Here is a 12,642-nt window from a genome sequence, read left to right on the forward strand (position 1 = left end):
GTCATAGAATACGTGTTTCTCATGGTGGGGCGGGGGGGGGCGCTTTCGGTCATAGAATACGTGTTTCTCATAGTGAGGGGGTCTCGGATATAGAGTATCTGTTTCTCATGGTGGGGGGGGGGGGTCTCGGTCATAGAATACTTGTTTCTCATGGTGGGGGGTGGCGGCGGCGGCGGCGTCTGGCTGTCTCTGGGGAACAGACCACCGTCATCCTGATGAGGAATTTTGCAGCAAATCGTGAAATACTTTGAGATAAAAGTTGTCTGAGGTTCTGAGAGGCGTCCTTTGTCCCCCAATAACACCAACCTATACTGTATCGCTGCACACAGAGGGTGGCTCTGACCCCAGGAGCTTGCAGTCTAAAGAGGGAGTGGGAGCAAAGAGCTGCTGCTGCATATAGAAGAGCCAAACTCCACCCGACATCTTGGTGTATACTTGTATGGCTGTGTCACAATTGGAAGGATTCCCTTCACTGCCTGTAGCAGCGGTCCCAGTCCTGTAGGGGGCAGAGTTCTTCACCTAGCTGTGTCTCCACTTGGGGGATTCATATCCCTTCCTATACCAGGGGGTCACTGTCCTGTAGGGGGTGGATTTCTTTATCTGTGTCCCCACTGGGGAGATTGCTTTTACTTCCTGTACCAGGGGGTCACTGTCCTGTAGGGGGTGGATTTCTTTATGTGTCCCCACTGGGGAAGTTGCTTTCACTTCCTGTAGCAGGGGTCAACGACCTGTAGGGAGGGTTCTTCCCAAATGGCATCCATACTGGGGAGATTCCCAGTGGGGGGGGGGTGTCGCCATCCTATAGGGGGATGGAGTCCGTACACTTCCCTTTTGAGACTGGAGAAACTGAACTCCAATGGACTGTCGGGTGTCCCCACGGATAAGATTCCAAAGAGTCACGCTTGTGCTTTCTGTTCAGCGTGAGGTGGGGAAGTTGGAACCTCCCAATAAGGTTCTTCTTGGAGAAGTAGCAGGAAGTGAGTGGAAATCCTCTTAGAGGGTTGTCACCAGGAAAGGTGTCCCCATTGGGAACATTTCCCTCTAGTCCTGTTCTGGTGACAACAGCCCTGTGTTTTGTCCACCACTTCCTGTCTTGGTGACACCAGCACACAGGAGTGACTCTTCCTGGCCGTGGTACAAGCAGTAATGAGAACCTAGTGCCAAGAACTCCATCGTGAGGGATAGGGTCACGGTTGGCGCGGGTCGCTCTGTGGGTTAGGGTGATGGTTGGCAGAGGGTGGGGGGGGGGGGGTGGTCAGGTAGACGGTGGTGGGGGGTGGGGGGGGGGAGGGGAGATGTTCAGCACACAGATGGTATACAGATGTGATACATAAACTTCCCCAGAGAGGGAGGAGTTCACCATTAACTCCTCCACTGCCACCGATGACCTCACCATGAAGAATGAACCATCTGGTGTCACATTAACCCGTTCAACACCGAATGGAATTCTCCAACCCTTTGGCAGGAAAGGTTGTGTGCGGAGTTGTGCTTTAATCACCCATAATGGGGCCCTCGGGCCGGGAATCTGGACTTACGAAGCCCTAAAACCTCGAAACTGCGTCCTCAGACCGTCCCGCCTGGCAAGGGCAAGTCTTCTCTGACCGGTCATCCAACAACCGGCTCCGGAGTTCTCAACCCCGTCCTCAAGGGCCCTCAACAGGTCATGTTTTGGGAATTTCCCTTACATAAAATACCAAACCATTGACATTGATGTAAAGCAAGATGAAGGAAAACCTGCAAACACGGCCTGTTGGGGGTACTTGAGGACGGAGGGTGAGAACCCCTCATAATGGGCACAGCGGGTGTACAGACCCGGGAACTCAGCACAGGGATGGTGAGAACCCCTCATGATGGGCACAGCGGGTGTACAGACCCGGGAACTCAGCACAGGGATGGTGGGAACCTCTCATAATGGGCACAACGGGTGTACAGACCCGGGAACTCAGCACAGGGATGGTGGGAACCCATCATAATGGGCACAGCGGGTGTACAGACCCGGGAACTCAGCACAGGGATGGTGGGAACTCCTCATAATGGGCACAGCGGGTGTACAGACCCGGGAACTCAGCACAGGGATGGAGGGAACCCCTCATAATGGGCACAGCGGGTGTACAGACCCGGGAACTCAGCACAGGGATGGTGGGAACCCCTCATGATGGGCACAGCGGGTGTACAGACCCGGGAACTCAGCACAGGGATGGTGGGAACCTCTCATAATGGGCACAACGGGTGTACAGACCCAGGAACTCAGCACAGAGATGGTGGGAACCCATCATAATGGGCACAGCGGGTGTACAGACCCGGGAACTCAGCACAGGGATGGTGGGAACTCCTCATAATGGGCACAGCGGGTGTACAGACCCGGGAACTCAGCACAGGGATGGAGGGAACCCCTCATAATGGGCACAGCGGGTGTACAGACCTGGGAACTCAGCACAGGGATGGTGGGAACTCCTCATAATGGGCACAGCGGGTGTACAGACCCGGGAACTCAGCACAGGGATGGAGGGAACCCCTCATAATGGGCACAGCGGGTGTACAGACCTGGGAACTCAGCACAGGGATGATGGGAACCCCTCATAATGGGCACAGCGGGTGTACAGATCCGGGAACTCAGCACAGGGATGGTGGGAACCCCTCATAATGGGCACAGCGGGTGTACAGACCCGGGAACTCAGCACAGGGATGGTGGGAACCCCTCATAATGGGCACAGCGGGTGTACAGACCCGGGAACTCAGCACAGGGATGGTGGGAACCCCTCATAATGGGCACCGCGGGTGTACAGACCCGGGAACTCAGCACAGGGATGGTGAGAACCCCTCATAATGGGCACAGCGGGTGTACAGACCCGGGAACTCAGCACAGGGATGGTGGGAACCCCTCATAATGGGCACAGCGGGTGTACAGACCCGGGAACTCAGCACAGGGAGGGCGGGAACCCCTCATAATGAATGGAGTAAAGCTCGCTTGCCCTTGTTCTGGGTGGAAGAGCGGTCTATGCTCCATTGGGGAGTTTTGCCGGCAGTCTCCGGCAGGGATCCAGGAACCAGTAAAGGATTAATGTCACTGTGTTTATAGTTGGGTTGAATGATGTTGAAGGCGAGAGGAGAGGAATGCTATTAACGGCGTTCTTCATCTAAGTGGCTCTTTAGATGATGAGGAGTACAGGAGGAGGAGGAGGAGGAGAGGAGGAGCTCAGTGCTGGAGAAGCTTTTAGCAGGACAGGACTTTGTTCCTTGTACAGATTGGGGATCAATCAATTCTCATCTCAACTTCACTACCAAATCTCAGATCACTGCAAATCCCGCCGATCTCCTCCACCCCGAATGATGGACAATTCCACGTGGGGGGTGGAGGAATTTACTGACCTAAATCTCTGAGATCTGGTGACATCTCTCCCTCTATCCCCCCGAGATGATCATCATCATCATCATCATCATCATCATCAGCAGCAGCAGCAGCAGCAGCAGATTTTATCAGTTTGGATTTTCTCAACTTTCCAATTCAAAAGGAGACACTTGGTGGTAAATTCTGGAGAAGTCGGAAAGGAGTCTTATTTTAAAGTGCCAAACTTCAGAAGGTCTTCACATAAAATCGATAGATTGGCTTTGTTTAGTTACTCAGATTGAAGGCACAACTCTGACCTTCCCCCGACTGGAGACGCAACTCTGACCTTCCCCCGACTGGAGACGCAACTCTGGCCTTCCCCCCGACTGGAGACGCAACTCTGGCCTTCCCCCCGACTGGAGACGCAACTCTGGCCTTCCCCCCGACTGGAGACGCAACTCTGGCCTTCCCCCCGACTGGAGACGCAACTCTGGCCTTCCCCCCGACTGGAGACGCAACTCTGACCTTCCCCCGACTGGAGACGCAACTCTGGCCTTCCCCCCGACTGGAGACGCAACTCTGACCTTCCCCCGACTGGAGACGCAACTCTGGCCTTCCCCCCGACTGGAGACGCAACTCTGACCTCACCCCGACTGGAGTCGTGACTCTGGCCTTCCCCCCGACTGGAGACGCAACTCTGACCTCACCCCGACTGGAGACGTGACTCTGGCCTTCCCCCCGACTGGAGACGCAACTCTGACCTCACCCCGACTGGAGTCGTGACTCTGGCCTTCCCCCCGACTGGAGACGCAACTCTGGCCTTCCCCCCGACTGGAGACGCAACTCTGACCTCACCCCGACTGGAGTCGTGACTCTGGCCTTACCCCGACTGGAGACGTGACTCTGGCCTTCCCCCCGACTGGAGACGCAACTCTGACCTCACCCCGACTGCAGACGCAACTCTGGCCTTCCCCCCGACTGGAGACGCAACTCTGACCTCACCCCGACTGGAGTCGTGACTCTGGCCTTACCCCGATTGGAGACGTGACTCTGGCCTTACACTGACTGGAGACATCACTCCGGCCTTACACTGACGGGAGACGCAACTCCAACCTAACAATGACTGGAGACGCAACTCCAACCTTACAAACAAAGATGTCACCGCTCCAAATCAAAACCACTGACAGGCTGCTAGCTCTCCAAATGGGGTTCCAGGTGCAGGCTGATTGCATAAGCCAAATGTGTAGAAACAGAGTGAAACTCTGGATAGCTGCACTCCGGATTGTGTAAAAATTAGATGCCTTTATTTCTTCAAAATGCAAGTGCAAAACTTGATTGAACAAAACGTCACAGCAAAAAGGGAACAAAAAAGGATTTTGAATAAAATAGCTAACGCGTTTTACGCTACAAACAGCGCTTACTCACAGGAGTAAGCGCTGTTTGTAGCGTAAAACGCGTTAGCTATTTTATTCAAAATCCTTTTTTGTTCCCTTTTTGCTGTGACGTTTTGTTCAATCAAGTTTTGCACTTGCATTTTGAAGAAATAAAGGCATCTAATTTTTACACAATCCGGAGTGCAGCTATCCAGAGTTTCGTTCTGTTTCTACACATTTAACTCCAAGCTTACACCGACTGGAGACGCAAGTCCAACCTTACACCGACTGGAGACGCAACTCTGACCTCACCCCGACTGGAGACACCACGTTGACCTTTCCCCTCTGAATGGAGACACAAGTTCTATTAAAGGTCAGGCTTGGTGCTCCTCTAATGTCTCACCTCGTTCTGACATCACCCTCCGGCTCCTAAGTGCACACAGCAGTACATCCGAGCCTAGTAGAGGAGGACAGTGCGGGAAGTCAGTATTTAATAAGAGTCCCACCTCTGATCAGACACCACAAGGGGCCCACAGTGACCTTCACTAACCAGAAGGGTCTCCTCTGTGCTCCTCTCTGATGACATTTCAGTAGTGGGGTTGAATCTCCAGTGCCAGCCTCCCTTCCCCCCTCTCTGTACAGATCCTATGGACCTCAGCCCTTACAGGACGGATCGGCCGTGTCTAGGGGCCCGATGAATGGGGACCATGGAGGGCCCACCCCGGGTTGTGTGTGGAGCTCAGCAGGCAGCGGGGGGCGCTCTCCCTCCACTCTTCCAGCTCTCTAGCTCATGGAAGGATTTGCTCAGTCCTAATAATAACCTGGCTGAGCCGGGGGCCCTGGCAGAGCCGGAGGAGCACAAAGAGAGCACACATAGAGGGCTAAAAATACCACCCCCACCTGGAGCCAGGGACTTAACCCCTTCTGTGCCACCTGCACTCCACCTGGTGAGGGCAAGACTTAACCCTTTCAGGGGAGACCCCAGACACACAGAGTGGGCATCACCAAACACCCCACCGACACTCCACGTGCCCTGCGCAAGACCACCACTGCGGCATTAACCCTTTCATGGCCAGAGGGATTTCTCTGAGGGATACATATACAGGACAGCTTTAACCCTTCACAGCCCAGATACTGGCAACTCAAGCCAATAATCCATTTGTGGGCAGAGAGCACCTACCTCACCCCCACCGGGACGGGCCAGAACTCACAGCGCCAAGCAATTACCACCCCAAATACGAAGAATTAACCTTATATAACCAAAATATAAGGAGATAACCCTATACATACCCCATATATGAAACGTTAACCCTACATACCCCATATATGATGTGTTAACCCTTCATACCCCATATATGAAACATTAACCCTACATACCCCATATATGAAACATTAACCCTACATACCCCATATATGATGTGTTAACCCTACATACCCCACATATGAAGCGTTAACCCTTCATACCCCACATATAACCCTACATACCCCAAATAGGAAGAGTAAACCCTTCATACCCCACATATGAAGAGCTAACCCTTCATACCCCACATATAAAGAGCTAACCCTTCATACCCCACATATGAAGAGCTAACCCTTCATACCCCATATATTAAGCGTTAACCCTTCATACCCCACATATAAAGAGCTAACCCTTCATACCCCATATATTAAGCGTTAACCCTTCATACCCCACATATGAAGAGCTAACCCTTCATACCCCATATATTAAGCGTTAACCCTTCATACCCCAAATATAACCCTACATACCCCAAATAGGAAGAGTTAACCCTTCATACCCCATATATGAAGAGCTAACCCTTCATACCCCATATATGAAGTGTTAACCCTTCATACCCCATATATGAAGTGTTAACCCTTCATACCCCATATATAACCCTACATACCCCAAATAGGAAGAGTAAACCCTTCATACTCCATATAGGAAGAGTTAACCCTTCATACCCCCCCCCCCCCATATGAAGGGTTAACCCTACATACCCCATATATGATGAGTTAACCCTACATACCCTGAATATGAGAAAACTGTTTATGAGGTAAGAGTTAACCCCTTCATTGCTATTAATGCCCCTCCCCCCCACAGTCTGGAACTTGCCACCCTTGGTAGTAAAGGGTTAATTCCCACGTTATGACAGTAGATGTCCCTCCACGGATGGCGGTTGGGCTCACATCTGTCATGGTGCCGGGGTTAATCATGAGGTTGGCACATAGAGAAGGAAAAGTTCTGTCCAGGATAACGAGTCCTCCTGACGTCAGAGATGATCCTGGCATCCTCCCAAAAGGGGCCCCTATAGGTTCTGAGAATTGCCTCAATGGGCCCCTTATGGTCAGATATAGGAGGATGGAGTTTTAACCTTTTGTAGTCTGGAGATCACACGGGGGGAGGGGGGTCATTAGGGGGTGATAGGCAAAGGCTCTTCATTCATTCAGATCTAATTCAGGTTTCTATAAAGCTATAAGACCTGAAACACAGCCTGAGAATTCTAGACTTCCAGGAAGAGAAGCGAATTCCAGCCACAATCCTACCAGATATCACCAATAATGAGCCAATTCCCTCCATGCAACATGTCCTAGGGAACTCCTCCCATAGAGAGAACAATCTTCTTCCTTTACCTTTACTAAAGTGATAAGGGAAAAGGAACCTTCCAGGAATGAGGACTCCAGACCTCTTGAAGAACAGGACACCTGAAACCAGGACACCTAACACGGGGAAGGAAAGAGGAACCTACCGGGAATGAGGACTCCAGACTTCTGGAAGGTCAGGACACCTTACCCGGGGAAGGGAAAGGGAACCTACCGGGAATGAGGACTCCAGACTTCTGGAAGGTCAGGACACCGGAAACCAGGACACGTGACACGGGGAAGGGAAGAGGAACCTACCGGGAATGAGAACTCCAGACTTCTGGAAGGTCAGGACACCGGAAACCAGGACACGTGACACGGGAAGGGAAGAGGAACCTACCGGGAATGAGAACTCCAGACTTCTGGAAGGTCAGGACCACCGGAAACCAGGACACGTGACACGGGGAAGGGAAGAGGAACCTACCGGGAATGAGAACTCCAGACTTCTGGAAGGTCAGGACACCGGAAACCAGGACACGTGACACGGGGAAGGGAAGAGGAACCTACCGGGAATGAGAACTCCAGACTTCTGGAAGGTCAGGACACTGGAAACCAGGACATGTGACCCGGGGAAGGGAAGAGGAACCTACCGGGAATGAGGACTCCAGACTTCTGGAAGGTCAGGACACTGGAAACCAGGACACGTGACCCGGGGAAGGGAAAGGGAACCTACCGGGAATGAGGACTCCAGACTTCTGGAAGGTCAGGACACCTTACCCGGGGAAGGGAAGAGGAACCTACCGGGAATGAGAACTCCAGACTTCTGGAAGGTCAGGACACTGGAAACCAGCACACGTGACCCGGAACAAGGGAAGAGGAACCTCCCGGGAATGAGAACTCCAGACTTCTGGAAGGTCAGGACACCTAACCCGGGGAAGGGAAGAGGAACCTACCGGGAATGAGAACTCCAGACTTCTGGAAGGTCAGGACACCTAACTTGGGGAAGGGAAGAGGAACCTACCAGGAATGAGGACTCCAGACTTCTGGAAGGTCAGGACACCGGAAACCAGGACACGTGACCCGGGGAAGGGAAGAGGAACCTACCGGAATGAGGACTCCAGACTTCTGGAAGGTCAGGACACCGGAAACCAGGACACCTAACACGGGGAAGGGAAGAGGAACCTACCGGGAATGAGGACTCCAGACTTCTGGAAGGTCAGGACACTGGAAACCAGGACACGTGACCCGGGGAAGGGAAGAGGAACCTACCGGGAATGAGGACTCCAGACTTCTGGAAGGTCAGGACACCTTACCCGGGAAGGGAAAGGGAACCTACCGGGGAATGAGGACTCCAGACTTCTGGAAGGTCAGGACACCTTACCCGGGGAAGGGAAAGGGAACCTACCGGAATGAGGACTCCAGACTTCTGGAAGGTCAGGACACCTTACCCGGGGAAGGGAAGAGGAACCTACCGGGAATGAGAACTCCAGACTTCTGGAAGGTCAGGACACTGGAAACCAGGACACGTGACCCGGAACAAGGGAAGAGGAACCTCCCGGAATGAGAACTCCAGACTTCTGGAAGGTCAGGACACCTTACCCGGGGAAGGGAAGAGGAACCTACCAGGAATGAGGACTCCAGACTTCTGGAAGGTCAGGACACTGGAAACCAGGACACGTGACCCGGGGAAGGGAAGAGGAACCTACCGGGAATGAGAACTCCAGACTTCTGGAAGGTCAGGACACTGGAAACCAGGACACGTGACCCGGGGAAGGGAAGAGGAACCTACCGGGAATGAGAACTCCAGACTTCTGGAAGGTCAGGACACTGGAAACAGGACACGTGACCCGGGGAAGGGAAGAGGAACCTACCGGGAATGAGAACTCCAGACTTCTGGAAGGTCAGGACACTGGAAACCAGGACACGTGACCCGGGGAAGGGAAGAGGAACCTACCGGGAATGAGGACTCCAGACTTCTGGAAGGTCAGGACACCTTACCCGGGGAAGGAAGAGGAACCTACCGGGAATGAGAACTCCAGACTTCTGGAAGGTCAGGACACTGGAAACCAGGACACGTGACCCGGGGAAGGGAAGAGGAACCTACCGGGAATGAGGACTCCAGACTTCTGGAAGGTCAGGACACTGGAAACCAGGACACGTGACCCGGAACAAGGGAAGAGGAACCTACCGGGAATGAGAACTCCAGACTTCTGGAAGGTCAGGACACCTAACCCGGGAAGGGAAGAGGAACCTACCAGGAATGAGGACTCCAGACTTCTGGAAGGTCAGGACACCGGAAACCAGGACACGTGACCCGGAACAAGGGAAGAGGAACCTACCAGGAATGAGGACTCCAGACTTCTGGAAGGTCAGGACACCGGAAACCAGGACACGTGACCCGGGGAAGGGAAGAGGAACCTACCGGGAATGAGGACTCCAGACTTCTGGAAGGTCAGGACACCGGAAACCAGGACACGTGACCCGGGGAAGGGAAGAGGAACCTACCGGGAATGAGGACTCCAGACTTCTGGAAGGTCAGGACACCTAACACGGGGAAGGGAAAAGGAACCTATGGGGAACAAGGACTCTAGATGCCTGGAAGGACTGGACACCTGACAGGAGGAAGGGAAAAGGAACCTACCAAGAACAAAGATTACAGACATCTGGAAGATAGGGACACTGGAAACCAGCACACGTGACCTGGGAAATGGAAGAGGAACCTACAGGGAATGAGGACTCTGGACCTCTGGAAGGATTGAACGCTGGAAACCAAGACACCTAAACCAAAGAAGGGAAGAGGAACCTACCAGGATTAAGGATTCCGGGCCTTTGGAAGGATGGGACATTTGAAACCAGAACACCAGACTCGGGGCATTTAAGAGAAACCTACCAGGAATGAGGACTCCGGACCTCTAGAAGAACAGGACACTGAAAACCAGGACACCTGACCTGAGGAAGGGAAAAGGAGCCTACCAGGAACAAGCACTACAGCCATCTGGAAGGATGAGACACTGGAAAAAAGGACACTTGACCTGGGAAATGGAAGAGGAACCTACCAGGAATGAGGACTTCGGACATCTGGAAGGAAGGGGCATTGGAAACCAGGACACCTAACCCAGGGAAGGGAAAAGGAACCTACCATGAACAAAGAGACTGGACCTCTGGAAACCAGGACACCTGACCCCAGACAAGTGAAGAGGTACCTACCGGGAATGAGGACTCTGGACCTCTGGAAAGACAGGACACTGGAAACCAGGACACCTAAACCGGGGAAGGGAAGAAAAACTTACCAGGAACAAGGACTCTGGACCTCTGGAAGGATGTGACATTGGAAACCGGGACGCCTTACCTGGGAAGAGAAGTCCTGCCTACTTAAGTCGTCCAGCCTAGAGGATCTCTATCTTCGCCTTGGTCACATCTCTAGAGACGCTCTCCTGTGTTCCTGTTAAAGACTTGCTTGGCTGACATTCCTTCTGGCTCCAGATCCTGCTTGCTGTTCTACTACGCTCATCTCTGGCTCCCTGATGTTTTAGCTTGTCTGACTATCCGTTCCGTTTCCTGGCTATGTTTTGACTACGTTTACTCTGTTTACCTTTTTTTTAATTATTATTAAACAAGTGAGATTTAACTGTACTTCTGCCTCAGTCTGATTCATGGTTTCTGAAACAAGTGTCCTGATTTCCAGTATCCCATACTTCCAGAGTCCTTGTTCCCAATAGGTACCTCTTCCCTTCCCCGGGTTAGGTGTCCTGGTTTCCAGTGTTCAGTCTTTCAGAGGTCCGAAGTCCTCATTCCCGGTGGGTACCTCTTCCCTTCCCTGGGTCAGGTGTCCTGGTTTTCAGTGTCCCATCCTTCCAGAGGTCCCGAGTCCTTGTTCCCCGTAGGTTCCTCTTCCCTTCCCCGGGTCAGGTGTCCTGGTTTTCAGTGTCCCATCCTTCTAGAGGTCCCGAGTCCTTGTTCCCCGTAGGTTCCTCTTCCCTTCCCTGGGTCAGGTGTCCTGGTTTGCAGTGTCCCATCCTTCTAGAGGTCCCGAGTCCTTGTTCCCCGAAGGTTCCTCTTCCCTTCCCCGGGTCAGGTGTCCTGGTTTTCAGTGTCCCATCCTTCTAGAGGTCCGGAGTCCTTGTTCCCAGTAGGTTCCTCTTCCCTTCCCCGGGTCAGGTGTCTTGGTTTTCAGTGTCCCATCCTTCCAGAGGTCCAGAGTCCTTGTTCCCAGTAGGTTCCTCTTCCCTTCCCTGGGTCAGGTGTCCTGGTTTCCAGTGTCCCATCCTTCCAGAGGTCCCGAGTCCTTGTTCCCAGTAGGTTCCTCTTCCCTTCCCCGGGTCAGGTGTCCTGGTTTTCAGTGTCCCATCCTTCTAGAGGTCCAGAGTCCTTGTTCCCCGTAGGTTCCTCTTCCCTTCCCCGGGTCAGGTGTCCTGGTTTTCAGTGTCGCATCCTTCTAGAGGTCCCGAGTCCTTGTTCCCAGTAGGTTCCTCTTCCCTTCCCCGGGTCAGGTGTCCTGGTTTTCAGTGTCCCATCCTTCTAGAGGTCCCGAGTCCTTGTTCCCCGTAGGTTCCTCTTCCCTTCCCTGGGTCAGGTGTCCTGGTTTTCAGTGTCCCATCCTTCCAGAGGTCCCGAGTCCTTGTTCCCCGTAGGTTCCTCTTCCCTTCCCTGGGTCAGGTGTCCTGGTTTTCAGTGTCATATCCTTCCAGAGGTCCAGAGTCCTTGTTCCCAGTAGGTTCCTCTTCCCTTCCCCGGGTCAGGTGTCTTGGTTTTCAGTGTCCCATCCTTCTAGAGGTCCCGAGTCCTTGTTCCCAGTAGGCTCCTCTTCCCTTCCCCGGGTCAGGTGCCCTGGTTTCCAGTGTCCCATCCTTCTAGAGGTCCAGAGTCCTTGTTCCCGGTAGGTTCCTCTTCCCTTCCCTGGGTCAGGTGTCCTGGTTTTCAGTGTCCCATCCTTCTAGAGGTTCCGAGTCCTTGTTCCCCGTAGGTTCCTCTTCCCTTCCCCGGGTCAGGTGTCCTGGTTTTCAGTGTCCCATCCTTCTAGAGGTCCAGAGTCCTTGTTCCCGGTAGGTTCCTCTTCCCTTCCCTGGGTCAGGTGTCCTGGTTTTCAGTGTCCCATCCTTCTAGAGGTCCCGAGTCCTTGTTCCCCGTAGGTTCCTCTTCCCTTCCCCGGGTCAGGTGTCCTGGTTTTCAGTGTCCCATCCTTCCAGAGGTCCCGAGTCCTTGTTCCCGGTAGGTTCCTCTTCCCTTCCCCGGGTCAGGTGTCCTGGTTTCCAGTGTCCCATCCTTCCAGAGGTCCCGAGTCCTTGTTCCCAGTAGGTTCCTCTTCCCTTCCCCGGGTCAGGTGTCCTGGTTTTCAGTGTCCCATCCTTCTAGAGGTCCCGA

Source organism: Lithobates pipiens, unplaced genomic scaffold, assembly GCF_037356315.1.
Source record: "Lithobates pipiens isolate NorthernLeopardFrog02 unplaced genomic scaffold, aLitPip1_a1.2 Scaffold_143, whole genome shotgun sequence".
Lineage (NCBI taxonomy): Eukaryota > Metazoa > Chordata > Amphibia > Anura > Ranidae > Lithobates > Lithobates pipiens.